This window comes from Ctenopharyngodon idella, chromosome 9 (genome assembly GCF_019924925.1).
Source record: "Ctenopharyngodon idella isolate HZGC_01 chromosome 9, HZGC01, whole genome shotgun sequence".
NCBI classification, from domain to species: domain Eukaryota; kingdom Metazoa; phylum Chordata; class Actinopteri; order Cypriniformes; family Xenocyprididae; genus Ctenopharyngodon; species Ctenopharyngodon idella.
The window spans coordinates 25,866,717-25,879,621 of NC_067228.1; the positions used below are offsets into that span (position 1 = coordinate 25,866,717).

At 38.9% G+C, this 12,905-nt stretch overlaps 1 protein-coding gene across 2 annotated transcripts in view; it reads left to right on the plus strand.

Annotated features, from left to right (window-relative positions):
- The window catches only part of myo16 (myosin XVI), a 236,762-nt gene that overhangs the window by 9,387 nt on the left and 214,470 nt on the right, over nucleotides 1–12,905 (plus strand). The window contains exon 1 of one of the 2 annotated variants that reach the window (XM_051904892.1): nucleotides 11,755–11,888. The exons of the other annotated variant lie outside the window; for it this stretch is intronic. The gene's annotated coding sequence lies outside the window, so the exon portion shown is untranslated. Of the gene's footprint in view, nucleotides 1–11,754; nucleotides 11,889–12,905 lie in introns of those variants that run through there. 2 annotated transcript variants of the gene reach the window in all.

A 12,905-nucleotide genomic window follows, 5' to 3' on the forward strand; every position in this document is an offset into this window, starting at 1 on the left:
TCAGAACTCTCACAGCAATGTTGGTGAATAGAAAATATGAAGAACAAAGACATGAGGAATATGTTTGTGTGTGTGCATGCATGAAACAGATGGGTAGAGAGCAGAAGAGCCATATTTGGCTGGATAAATGAGGGATCAGGAGATTTGGTATTCGTCTGTCTTCTATACATGTTCATTGCATGTTGTGGTCAGGCCAGATTTGTGCTGCTCCACTCAAGCCCAACACACACATGCAGTGCTATGAACATTGACTGCTATGAAAGAACAGATGGTTAGTAGGAAGACGGTCACACAAAAGGCACGGTCATATTCATATTGTTTCTAAAGTCTTGCTCTCTCGGTCTCTTCATCTGTTTCTTCTCTCTCATGCTTTCCAGGTGAGTGACATGTTAGATGGTACTCAGACAATCAAGCATTAAAGGAGTCGTTCGCCCACAAATGAAATAAAAGTTTTTTGTGGCTGAGTTGCTGTTGTTCCCAATTGCTTCCACTTCGTTATGATACCACTAAAAGTTGACCATGGAATATTTAGTAATGAGGAAATTTCACGAATGGACTTATTGCACAGGTGGCAACCTATCACGGTACCATGCTTGGATTCACTGAGCTCCTGAGAGCAACCCATTCTTTCACAAATGTTTGTAGAAGCAGTCTGCATGCCTAGGTGCTTGATATTATACACCTGTGGCCATGGAAGTGATTGGAACATCTGAATTCAATGATCTGGAGGGTTGTCCCAATACTTTTGTTTTTTAGGTTTAGGGCTAGGGGTCGGTTAGGTGCTCGAAGCATATAATTTCATGATGATACAATGTCCTGCCCTTCATGTCAGTATATTAATGCCAAAGGTTTTTCATTGATTAACAATACATTTTTCAGTTTGTTCTTCACATGAACCTATCGTATGGCTTCAAAACACTTGGAATATATAGCGCACAAGTTGAATGAACTACTTCTATGATTTTACTAATTTTATGGTTCTTTTTTATTTGTGGTCCATATGAAAAAGAGCAAAACTTCCTTTTCCTGTAGAACAGCCTTATCCTTACAAAATGTGTTTCACTGTGGCTCTGCCAATCTTCTTTTGTCATCTTATAAATTCAGAGGGGGGAGAAAAGAAATGGATAAATAGTGAATTTGTTCATGATTGCCCTCTCAGTCTTGCGGTTTTCTTCAAATATACGAAAGCTGAGTTTATAATCTTCATGATGTGAAATGAATTTCCTCTCAGCCCGTAGTGGACGCAGTTGACATTTAATCTCAATGGTCAGTGAACTGCCTGGTAATATAAAATTCATTAGCATACTAGGAGAAAATGTCATAATATGATGGAATATCCTTTTAGATTTGAAACAATAACAGAGATATACGCTCACCTTTTCCAGCACTGTCCCATGCGCAGCCACAACAAAAACAGCAGAGAAATCAATCCTGTCACATAACAACAGAGACGGGGATCAATGCATTTCACATGGGAGGGAGCGTGTTACTGTAACAAATCAAAACACAGACTCTTATCACACATCAGACACAGAAAAGGAAAGAGACACCACTTGGAATTAGGTGATGAATGTGTTGATTAGGTTTTACAGAGAAGAATTTCACATACACTTACATTTCATGTGTGGTGCATTCACACATACAGTGATTTTATCACAGCCTTACCTGTTTTGTTTGTTTACATATACAGTATATGTAAATGTGTGTGTGTGTGTGTGTGTGTATATATATATATATATATATATATATATTTATTATTATTTTTATATAATAATACCCTGGCATTTCACTCATGTCAAGAGTTGACACCAACCTGAACTGAGCCAGAAATGTTTGAGTTCATTACAAACATAGAGCCTTAAAGGCTTCATCTTCTCATTAAAACACTGACAGCAAGCCAATGTTCCCCCAGTCATATATCAGTGTTCTGGTGTTTAATGACAGAAATGGGTTTTTGATAGGCGATGTGGGGCGTTTTGCAGACTACTAATGCGACAAAACAGCTTGCTGCAGAATTTCTGTTTGTAATGAATGAGTGAACAGGGAGTTTCTATTTGGTCATTAACCCGCTTCAATGCCTATCTATAAAATATGTAGGCTATGTATTAATCATAAAATAATCATTGATTCTTGACTGTGGAACACCTGCTTTTGGAGGAAAAAAAAAACAAAAAACTTTTTGTGAAGTTTGTTTGATATAGCTAAACTACTTTTAAGTATCTCAGCTATTTTTTTTAAGTTTTTCTAAAAAGCTTCTTTTTTCAACAAGTATTGTAGCACGACAAAACACTACATCAGTGGTTTCACGTCACTGTAACATGTATATTCTGTTATTTTCTATTTTTTTGCTGTGTTCCCGGTTCTGTGTAGTTAGTTTCCTTGGTTGTTAATTAACCCCACACCTGTTCCTAATTCAGTTAATTATCTCTCCCCATGTATTTAAGCCCTTAGTTCCTGGTTCTCTCATTTACGTTTGTTTGTGGTTGTGTTTCCTGTGCATTCTGTATATTTGTAATTAAAGATTGTTTGAGTTGGATTATATCGTTGTGTGCTTCATTCAGCCACTCACCCGTTACAGTCACATAGTTAAGTTAAATTAATAATTACATTTAACCCTTAAATGCATACCTCGGGTCTTTATCGACCCAGGACGTCATTCACTACCCACCTCCTCATTAATTTTTTAAAGTTAGACATCAACCTTCTTAGTATTTCTCAATCAATTAATTATAAACAATATAACAAGAAATTATAAAAGAATGCATGTTTTCCCATTCATTTTTTGTAAAAACTGTATAGGGTCGCTAACGACCCGAAGTGTGTATCAGTGTATGTATATTTTTTTCTGCTCAACAATAATTGAATCTTTGATGATGGAATAAGTGCAATTCACCTTTATTCCACAAGGTGGCAATGTCCGATACACAATGATGAAGTGACGTTTCATTCAGACAGAAAACAAAAGAATAGGAAGTATGATCAGCAAAACTTGAAATGGCTCAGCAATTTAATACAGAGCGAGTACTGAGCGCAATCAAATATTAGTGTCACTGTCACTTGATGATGGATCTGATGAAGCTGTTAGTGGTCAAAATATTGATTTTGAAGATGTTGAAAATGATAATTTTGAGAATATGTTTGAGATCGCGAATGGGCTTATATTCGCGATCTCAAACATTATCTCAAAACTATCATTGGCTGAATGTACTGGGAAATGAGCTCTGACGAGGACAGTGATGATGGCATAAAACATCTGCTCAAAATGAACTCTTCCGAGCTCCAAAAGGTAACAAAATATGCTTTGTTTTATTCTTCTGTAATTGTTACTCTAATATCAGGGGAGTTTTATATTATCGCGACAGGTAGAGATTAATCCATGTTAGATATAGATCCGGGTCTCTAAAGACCCGAATATGTGAGAATGATTGGCGAAACATTCATGCATTTAAAGGTTAAACTGCTCATTAAATATCTTCACTTAGATAGTTTTTTTTTTTTTTTTTTTTTAGTAACTTGTAGTATAGCTGCTGGGTATCTTGATTGTAGTTTAGATTATGAGCTTACTTTGGCTAAATGCTAGGCTAATGGGTTAATGATATTCTATGATAGCAGTCTAATCTGTTAATGGCATATTCACGAGTTCACATGTACATATAATTCAAGAATAAAAGTTATGCGTATTTGGCATGCTGTCCGGGGGGAGGGCTCTGAGCTCGGAATATTGGCCCGAACCCAGAGTACTCCCCCCGGTGTGGTAAAAATAGATAGAACTAGAAGTGAGGAGATGGGGTGGAGGAGGGATGCTGATAAACTCTCAGAAGAACAGAGGTAAGTCTGCTGTATTTATACCTCTTGTTATTGGTTGCGTTGATTAACTGAATGCTCTCCACCTCTGCTAATCAGGTTAATTATCTGAACCTGCTCCTCCCGATTCTTGTTAATAAAACATAATTTAAACTTGTAGGCTAACAGGTTATCTTGCAAGCTAAGGGTACGTTTACATGACAACGATGCACTAAAGCAGAAAAGTTTTTCCTTTGAGTTTTTTGCATACAGATGACAACATTGTCAAAACTATCCCTGTTCACACGGATATGCGAATGCGAGTAAAAACGCTGTATTACTCGTGCCAGGCCAGTAGTTGGCGATGCCGCTTTGTAAAGAAACACTACGCGCCTATAGACTGAACTCGCAATATGCACGCTATGATGTCACCGTTTTCACAAATTCGTGTTTTTGTAGTTTACACGGAGATGATAACGCTAGCATTTTTTTAAAAAACTTGCGCTCTGAAACCCGTTTTCAAAAGTTTGCAATTTCAGGCCCCTAAAACGCTGTTGTCTTGTAAATGAACGGCCAAAATGCATTGCCATTTTTAGTTGAAAATGGTGTCATGTTGTGGCCCTTAAGTGAATAATCAGAATGGTAAAAATTAAATATCATCATTTATTGCTCTGGTTAAATAATATGGTGTGTGAGATATGTTTTTAAAGGAGACAGTGATAGTTTTTATCTTTATTGCCTTAAAGGGATAGTTCACCCAAAAATTAAAATTATCCCATGATTTACTCACCCTCAAGCCATCCTAGGTGTATATGGCTATCTATTTCAGACGAACACAATCGGAGACATATTTAAAAATATCCTGGCTCTTCCAAGCTTTACAATGGTAGTGAATGAGATTTTAAAGCCCCAAAAAAATGCATCATAAAAAAAAAAACATTTTTCTCAACATTTAAATACTGTGGTTCAGCATCACATTTCTTCTGAAACCCTCCACCTCCCCTAGCTCCACAGTCATAGTAAGGTATGTAAACAATCCATATAGCTCAAGTGTTATACTGTAGATGTGGAAATATTCACATTGAAACTTCACCACCTATAGAGACTTTGGGAATTCAAATCCCAAACTGTTGCAAATCCTGGATGCAGGAACAGCCACCATCAAAACACTAAACAGACACTCTGATAGACTCAACAGGGTTACATTCTCGTCAACTCAACAAGTGCTTATGAACAAGAGTCACGGGAATCTGAACCCTTGAGAATTCAGAATCCAGGGAATTGTCTGCACAGGAGACACGATTCTCTCTTTTTTAGCTGGGAGAACGTGAAACTCAAAGCTACTGATCAGCATCAATTCATAAATCATTCACATCTGTGAGCTTCAGCTCCTGCTTTCCTGCAATCCGTTGTTATTTGATGTCTTTTTGCTCTGCTGTGGGTTGGTTGAGATGTGTTTCTGACCTACTTTTGCTTCGTTATATCTTTTCTCACCATTTTGTAGTGTTCCCCCCCAAGCTATGCTTTGACTGTAGCATTCGAATAAAACACTGTTCCATTCCCATCAAGGTTCAAATTTATGGTCATCAGTTTCATAAACACTGTCCTGGGAGGACATTATCCCAGTATGAAGAATACTGAATCTAATTTAGTCAGCCAATTTATGATATAACTATTCATTCATGCACTAGTGAGAGACAGAAGCTGTTGTATTATTAGTTTCAGAGGCGCTGCACTGATACTCTAAATGAGAATTGATGGATAAATGAGTTTTGTTTGCATGCCATGTGTGAGGTACTGAATGACCCATTAGGCTTTGCCACTGCTTGCTGGGATCGTCTTGCAGTTTCCTTGCAAAACTGTCTAGTAACTTCACAGTTTCACAGTTTGTTCAGTCTGTGAGAGGAGAAACCATGGCGTGAATCCTCGCTTAAGGTAATTTGTACACTGGCTTGTTTATGACAGAAATACTTGTGACTAGCATGCATGCATTACTGTCATTCAAGGTCATGAATAAATCTATCATCTTACATATAAATGGCATTTTAGTGAGTATTTACTGCAGCAAATTAGCTCAAAATAAATATAAATAATTAATCATAACTAGTTGTAATTAATTATAAATATTTGGATCAGTTAATAAAATTAACTTAATGTGATAAAATTAATATTACAATCAATTAACCTGTTTGGCCAGTGAACACTCAGTATTGATCGTCTATCAACTTTTCAAGACAGAAAAATAACGCTTTCTTAGCACGTAGCTGTGATCGAATTATCAGGGACATTGGGTTTATAAGCAGGTCTGAATCAACTCGCAAGAGTGTGCACACAAGTTTTATTTAACTAAATCACGAACACATAACTAAATTAACAAACACATACATACATACACACCAGTCACACGTACATGGATAAAAGGATAAATGATAGAGTGAAACCGGAAGTGGGAAACCGGAGGAGCTAGGGAGATAATCAAAAACACACTGGAAAAAGGACCATCAGTTTTCTCAGATTAATACTAAATCGCTGTTTGGTGTTCAAATGTACGATACTTGCAAAATGCCTTTAGCTGTTGAGAAACATTGGATCTGCAGGCTGAGGAGAAATCCTTGATGGTTCAGTCCGAAGTTGTAATCAATATCTTCTGCGTTGGATGAAGAAATATGAAACAACTTAAGCTGTTAATTTGACTCTTAGTGGGGAAAGAGTTCTTCCTCCCTCTCATAGATGAGCACATGGCTGAGTTGCAGGCTTAGGCCTACAGGCTGTGGCCTGCTGAGGCCACACAACCGGAGATTCCTTGAGTCCGTCCAAGAAGCAAGAGAGAGAGGCGGAGTTGTGCGTCTCCTCTTAAGGTCTGGGAGGAGCCACACCTCTTCGGGTGGACCTGACCAATGAGCAAAGTGGAATTTCTGTAGCGGGAACTTCCTTTGTGGGGGAGTTTATGAGCCTTTGTGCTTCTAGCAGGGCGTTTGCCTAGGTAACTGACTGGGTTGTTGAAGAAGAAACTATTAAAGATTCTTGTCATCCTAATATGTTGCATAGGTATCACCATCTCATGTACACAAGCATTTAAATCTTCACGATATGAACCCATAGACACTAAACATGGCATAATTGAAGTTCCATTAAATGTATCATAAAACATGTGAATACAATACTGAATACAATACAACAAACAGTAATAATGGATACCATTTCCTATGGATATATGCATGTTCATTTATAGAACAGCCTGTCTATATATTAATGCAGGAAAGTCTGTTTTGAGGGTTTTCTATGTGTCTCTTTGTCTCTGCTTTTACCACATGGCAACACGCATACTTCGGCACAATAAAACTAAGCCTTTATATGATGGGCCATGGTAACTGAGGTCCTTGCTCAGTCTGGTCCATGGGGGATGATGCCAGAGTGAGTTTTAGAGATTATTTGTTAAATGTGACAAATAATTGTGTCTGATTTGTCTCAGTCATTACATACTGTATAGCAAAGACCGTGTACCAAGACAGTTTATTCATATTAAAATGAATGGGAGAAAATGCAATGCACAATATGGCAGAATAATTCCTGCATTCTAATTAAAGAGCCAATCGCCTAGTTGGTCAACGTGTCACTACAGCTGTCGTTAGAAGCTCCGGTTCCCATAGAAACAACCAGTGTCCTTCGGGACTTGGGACTGCACATGTGGATTGGTTTTACCAACCTGAAAAATAGCTTTTTAACACTATTTGAGCATTAGAAACAACATGATTTGTTGCCGATTTGTTTGGCTAGTTTTTGAAATTTTTAGTATTTCCCCATTCCCCAGCAGACAAGAGTTGGTCTTGCATGCCCGAAATAGTTGCACGGAGATGTTGAAAATATCTACTTGAAAGGGATTTCAATTATAGTGTGTTAAAAACTGATTCAGTAATTTATTATTAGGCAAAGTTGAACCCAAAAATACATCAGAGAGCTTTGTTCCCATATCACACTTAGAAGAAAGGCAAAGTTTGAGTTCTACTTGTCTCTAAAATAGAGAACATGTTCATACCCTTGATGTAGAGACATCTATTTCTTTATGCCAAGTTCAATCTACAAGACTAAAGCTTGTCGCCCGTCGCACAGACTCTCAGTTTTTTGTTTTACGTCATGTCTGTGTGCACTTTACACAATTTATCACAGCCTCAGTGTGTCAGTTACAACATTTTTGAAATAGGTTCTCACACAAACTCCTGCACATATCAAATGTTAGAACTGATTTGTGAGGACGTCCTGATTTTGCCTAGTTAGAAGCGTTCCTGGGTCAACATATTTTGTTGATCCTGGAACAACATTCCTGTCCAACTATTTAATCCCAACAATATTTTTACCCCAAACCCTGATTTTAGGGATAAGTTATGGGAACTTATCCCTAAAATCAGAGGGTGATATGTGAATAACACTGATGTAGATGCGCCTAACCCTGTTTGTAAACCTAAACTTGACAAAAACTTTAAACTTGTCCCTCAAATCTTATTGGTTGATTGGAATGTTGTTCCAGGATCAACAAAGATGTTAAAAACATGTTGAAATCAGGTTCTGACAACATATACGATCAGTGGTAAATTATTTCTCGACAGACTGAATATTACCTGAGAAATCCAGTAGAGGGCTGGTGAAGTCAGACTGACCACTGAACACTGGAGGAAAAGAAAACATAATGATTCTCAATTTTTAATCTTTCATCTCTCTTCCTCACACAGAGAGCCTAAAATGAACACCAAGCACCAAATGCAAGTAAAAATCTATATGATGTATATTTACATTTAGAGCCTATTAGTTAGGCTAGTAGTTTTAGCGGTGGTATCAAAATTGCAAAAGAGAATTGTGAATTTTCACTGGTATCTAAAATTTTGGTATCATAACTGCCTGTTTTTGCAAAAACAGTTTCATGGCCAGTAAAAAATATTTATGGCCGGTAAATTTTCTTAAGTCACCGGCTATTGGCAGGTGTGGCAAAAAGTTAGTTTTAGGACCTGCTCACACCATTTATCATTACATGCTCTTTCGTCCAAATATTGCTTGCCTGCACTATATTCAGGTCTGATGACAGCAGGACAAAGAGCTGTGATTGATTTCCTGTCTGTGAGTGTAACACAGCAGACTGTAAGTGTTGATGGCACATTAAAACATCACTCAGTTCTGAAACTTTGATGCAGTAGGGATGTTTCTCTGTCAGACAGCTGAGGTCAGAGGTGAATTTCGGTTGCATCACAGAGGTTGCTAGGTAGCCAGAAAGCAGAATGTATAAACAGTTTCACAGTGAAAACATAATTTAAGCTTAAAAGGCTAATGCTTTGATTCTTCAAAGAAAGAAGAAAAAAAAAAAAGAGTTTTTGAAAGAAAAGCATATCAAACTATAAGATGACAGCATGCAAAAGGATGAGAGCGTATTAAAAATAAATATAACAATAAATTATGAGGCATTCAAGATCTCTTCATAAAGTTTTCATGACAGTTTCTAAACATTTCAAGTTTCTGTGTACTCTAAATGACATCTAAACAAGTGAGGGAAAATCATGTGTGAGAATCACAAACCTACACATTGTGCATAAGACATTTCATATGACATGCACATTATCTAGTGTCATGAACAATAGGGTCTGCCAGTATTTTCTGGGTATAGATTAAACTTTTTTTATTTTTATTTTTATTTTGATCATTTGGTAAGAACATTGCAAATAATAAAATTTAAAGGTAAAATAAGATTTAATAAGCTAGCAGGCTAACAGTATGCTAAGCTAGTACAAAATATATATATATTTTTTTTCAGTCTATTACTTAGTTTATCATTATATGTAAAATATCATTTAAAAAGACATTATTGGTCATATTTACGTAAGCCAAAAAAGTATGTTCTAATATAAATGTGAGTAGTATGAATGAATCTGGGCATACTACATTGGTCATTGTCATATAACCTACACTATCGCTACACAAATCCTCTCCCGTGGCCTTATGGGATAGTAAAGTGTCCATTGGATGCACGTTTAAAAATCTTGCCGGAAGTAGTAGGTGATCCAAAAACTTTTTGCCTACTGTTTTATGAATACTGTTAATTTGGTCATACTTTATATTCCCTTATATAGGGAAGTATGTGTAACAGAGGCTAGCTAGTAAGAGCCGTGTGGGTAAACTTTACTTTTCAGGGCCCCAAGATGTGCACTAGTTACTGACTGTAGAGACTGTGGTCTTTAGTGTCCTTATTAGCTGGAGACACCGGTTTGAATTCCGCTCGGAGCGGGTCGAGTAGGACCGGTTACACTGGTTCCGTGACCCAGATATGAGTGTGGTTTAGGGGGGGTGAGTGTAATGGAGGCCAGCTAGTAAGAGCTGTGTGGTAAACCATACTCCCCTGGCCTCAAGACACACTAGCGACTGATGCTAGAGACTGTGGTCTTTAGCGTCATTATTAGCTGGAGACGCCTGGTTCGAATCCCGCTCGGTGGGGAGCGAGTAGGACCGGTTACATTGGTGCCATGATCCAGATGTGAGTGTGGTTTAGGGGGGGTGAGTGTAATGGAGGCCAGCTAGTAAGAGCTGTGTGTAAAACCTCACTCCCCTGGCCTCAAGACACACTAGCGACTGACGCTAGAGACTGACTATGGTCTTTAGCATCTTTATTAGCCTGAGATGCCTGGTTTGAATCCCACTCGTAGCGAGTCGAATAGGACCGGTTACATTGGTGCCGTGACCCAGATGTGAGTGTGGTTTAGGGGGGTGAGTGTAATGGAGGCCAGCTAGTAAGAGCTGTGTGTAAAACCTCACTCCCCTGGCCTCAAGACACATTAGCGACTGACGCTAGAGACTTACTATGGTCTTTAGCGTCTTTATTAGCCAAAGGCGCATGGTTCGAATCTCGCTCAGAGCGGGTCAGGTAGGACCAGTTACATATGCACATTCAGATGCAGCCACTGGCTGTGGTTTAAAAGATCAGAGCCAAATAAGAGTAAAAAAGTTAATACTTTGAATGTCATTTTACAATGCTTGACTACCGTAAAATATGAAAAAGCCTTCACTGTCCACAACCAGGTCTGTTTAGATAAGGAATAGAAAAAAAAAAAATTACATCCAGTTTGTTTTTGAGCAAGGTCACTTCTATCCACATTATATTACCCTAATGAAGGACCAGTGATTGAATGTGACCTTACGGTTACAGAATCAATTTCCTTTATTTCACAAGAACATGTTATTCAGTCTGCTGCTAAGAATTAATCAGTCTGATGATATTCCATTTGAGGGCGATAGCGACTACTCTAGTCCAGACAGTAATAAGGGGGCGGGAGGTGGTTCCTGGTGAGTCTCTTATCTTTTTTTTTTTTACAGATTATGATTAATATGAGGAAGTACAGGGTCTGTATGAAGACTTAGACCCCCCCCAAGGTCAGATTTGAGACTATCAGAGAGTGCACCGTAATGAAGGGGGGCAGTCCCATTAACTATTCATTACTGGAGACTTGGTGGAGAATGTAGGAGCTTAACCTGAGCACCCAGACATTGCTGCAGGGGAGAGTCGTGGTCTATTTGTGTGTGACTGAAAAGACTGGACTAATCAATAAGGTGGGGTCAGAAAAAGGAGTCTATTTTTGTGTGTATGTGTTTTTGGTGTATGTGATGATGAGACTCAACCCTGCATAAGGAGGGTAGGGGGTCTCGATTAGTGGCTGGATAAAACACACCGTCTTTGAGTGCCTCAGGGGTTTTACCCCTTAAAGAGTCCGGCTTTTGAACGAGAATACCCCCTACACAAACCCAACATACACAACCCACATGCTGACAGAGGATTGGGGGGGCGACTACTCTACACCTTACGGAGAGGGAGGGTCGCATATGCTCAAGGATACGCTCACGAGCAAGAAAACAGTGTTACGGAATGGCCAAACCAAAACCACGCCGGCCAGAGTTTCCATGGCAACGCCAAACTGATGAATGAATGACATCATGGTGACTGGGAGGTGAGAGAGTGTGAAATTGATTTGGTGGAGCAGAGCGGAGGCGTACACGGGCAGGCACGTTTTTCTCCGTCTCCCTACCTTTTCTCTTCTGTTCACCCTTTCCTCTCGTGCTGGACGGGATTGCCGGTAGGACGTGTTCTTCACTGTTTACTTCAGTGTTTGGTGTGCTTGTTCATGTGTTGCTCTAAACTCTACTGCCTTTTTTCCATCCTGGAGACATTGAAGGTTGAAGAGTAAACGGGTGCGTGAGGAAAGAGGGGTGATTGAGTGCACGAGAATGAATGTGGTGAGATCTAGCCAGCGGGTCAGGCAGAGTTAGAGGACTGATTTGAAGTGCAGTTGGTTCAGCTCTAAATATACCATGTGTAACGTGAGGGGCGGCGTGTGTGTGTTAGGATGAGATCACTGTGGGGACTTTAGACCCCAAAAATGCCATTGGACTGTGCTGATGTCATATCGTCATCTAATTGCTCCAAGGTCATGGATAATAGTGAGATTTATTAGTGTATAACTGTTTATTCTTTTATAACTTGCATCTGAGGTACTCCAGGACATTGGTTGTAAGAGCTTATTATATGTGTCTCTAGATGTGTATGTGAGCATGTAAACACCATGTGCACATTGTGCAAGCCACCATTTTCCCACACGTTCTCCTTTGCCAGCATATAAAAGGTCTGTCAATGTCATGTGGGGCTGTGTGTATGTGTGTGATGTATGTTTATGATGTCTGCTTTCTCCTTTCTATGCCTCTCCGCAACATATTAGTACGTCGCTGGAAAAGACACTCGCTCACAGCCATTATAATGTGCTATTGCTACTGATTGATGACAAGCATCGACCTCCATGACCATAGCAGGAGCTCCAATCAGCAGGGGTTAAAGGTCATGGCTAAGACAATCAAGATGCCAGATCTAGTCAGTCTCCTGCTCAGTTGTTTTGCAGAACACTTTGTGAACAAAAGTGTGATGTTTATTTAGGTGCACTTTGGTTACTTAAGTATGCATCAGACACTATAAGCATCATTAACACGAGCAGAACGAATTTCTGTTCATGAAACCATTCATGTGTAAATTGCCGCATTGAATTGAGTGTTTTTTGAACATTTTACACAAATTTGTTCTGCTCGTGTTTCAAGAACGAGAC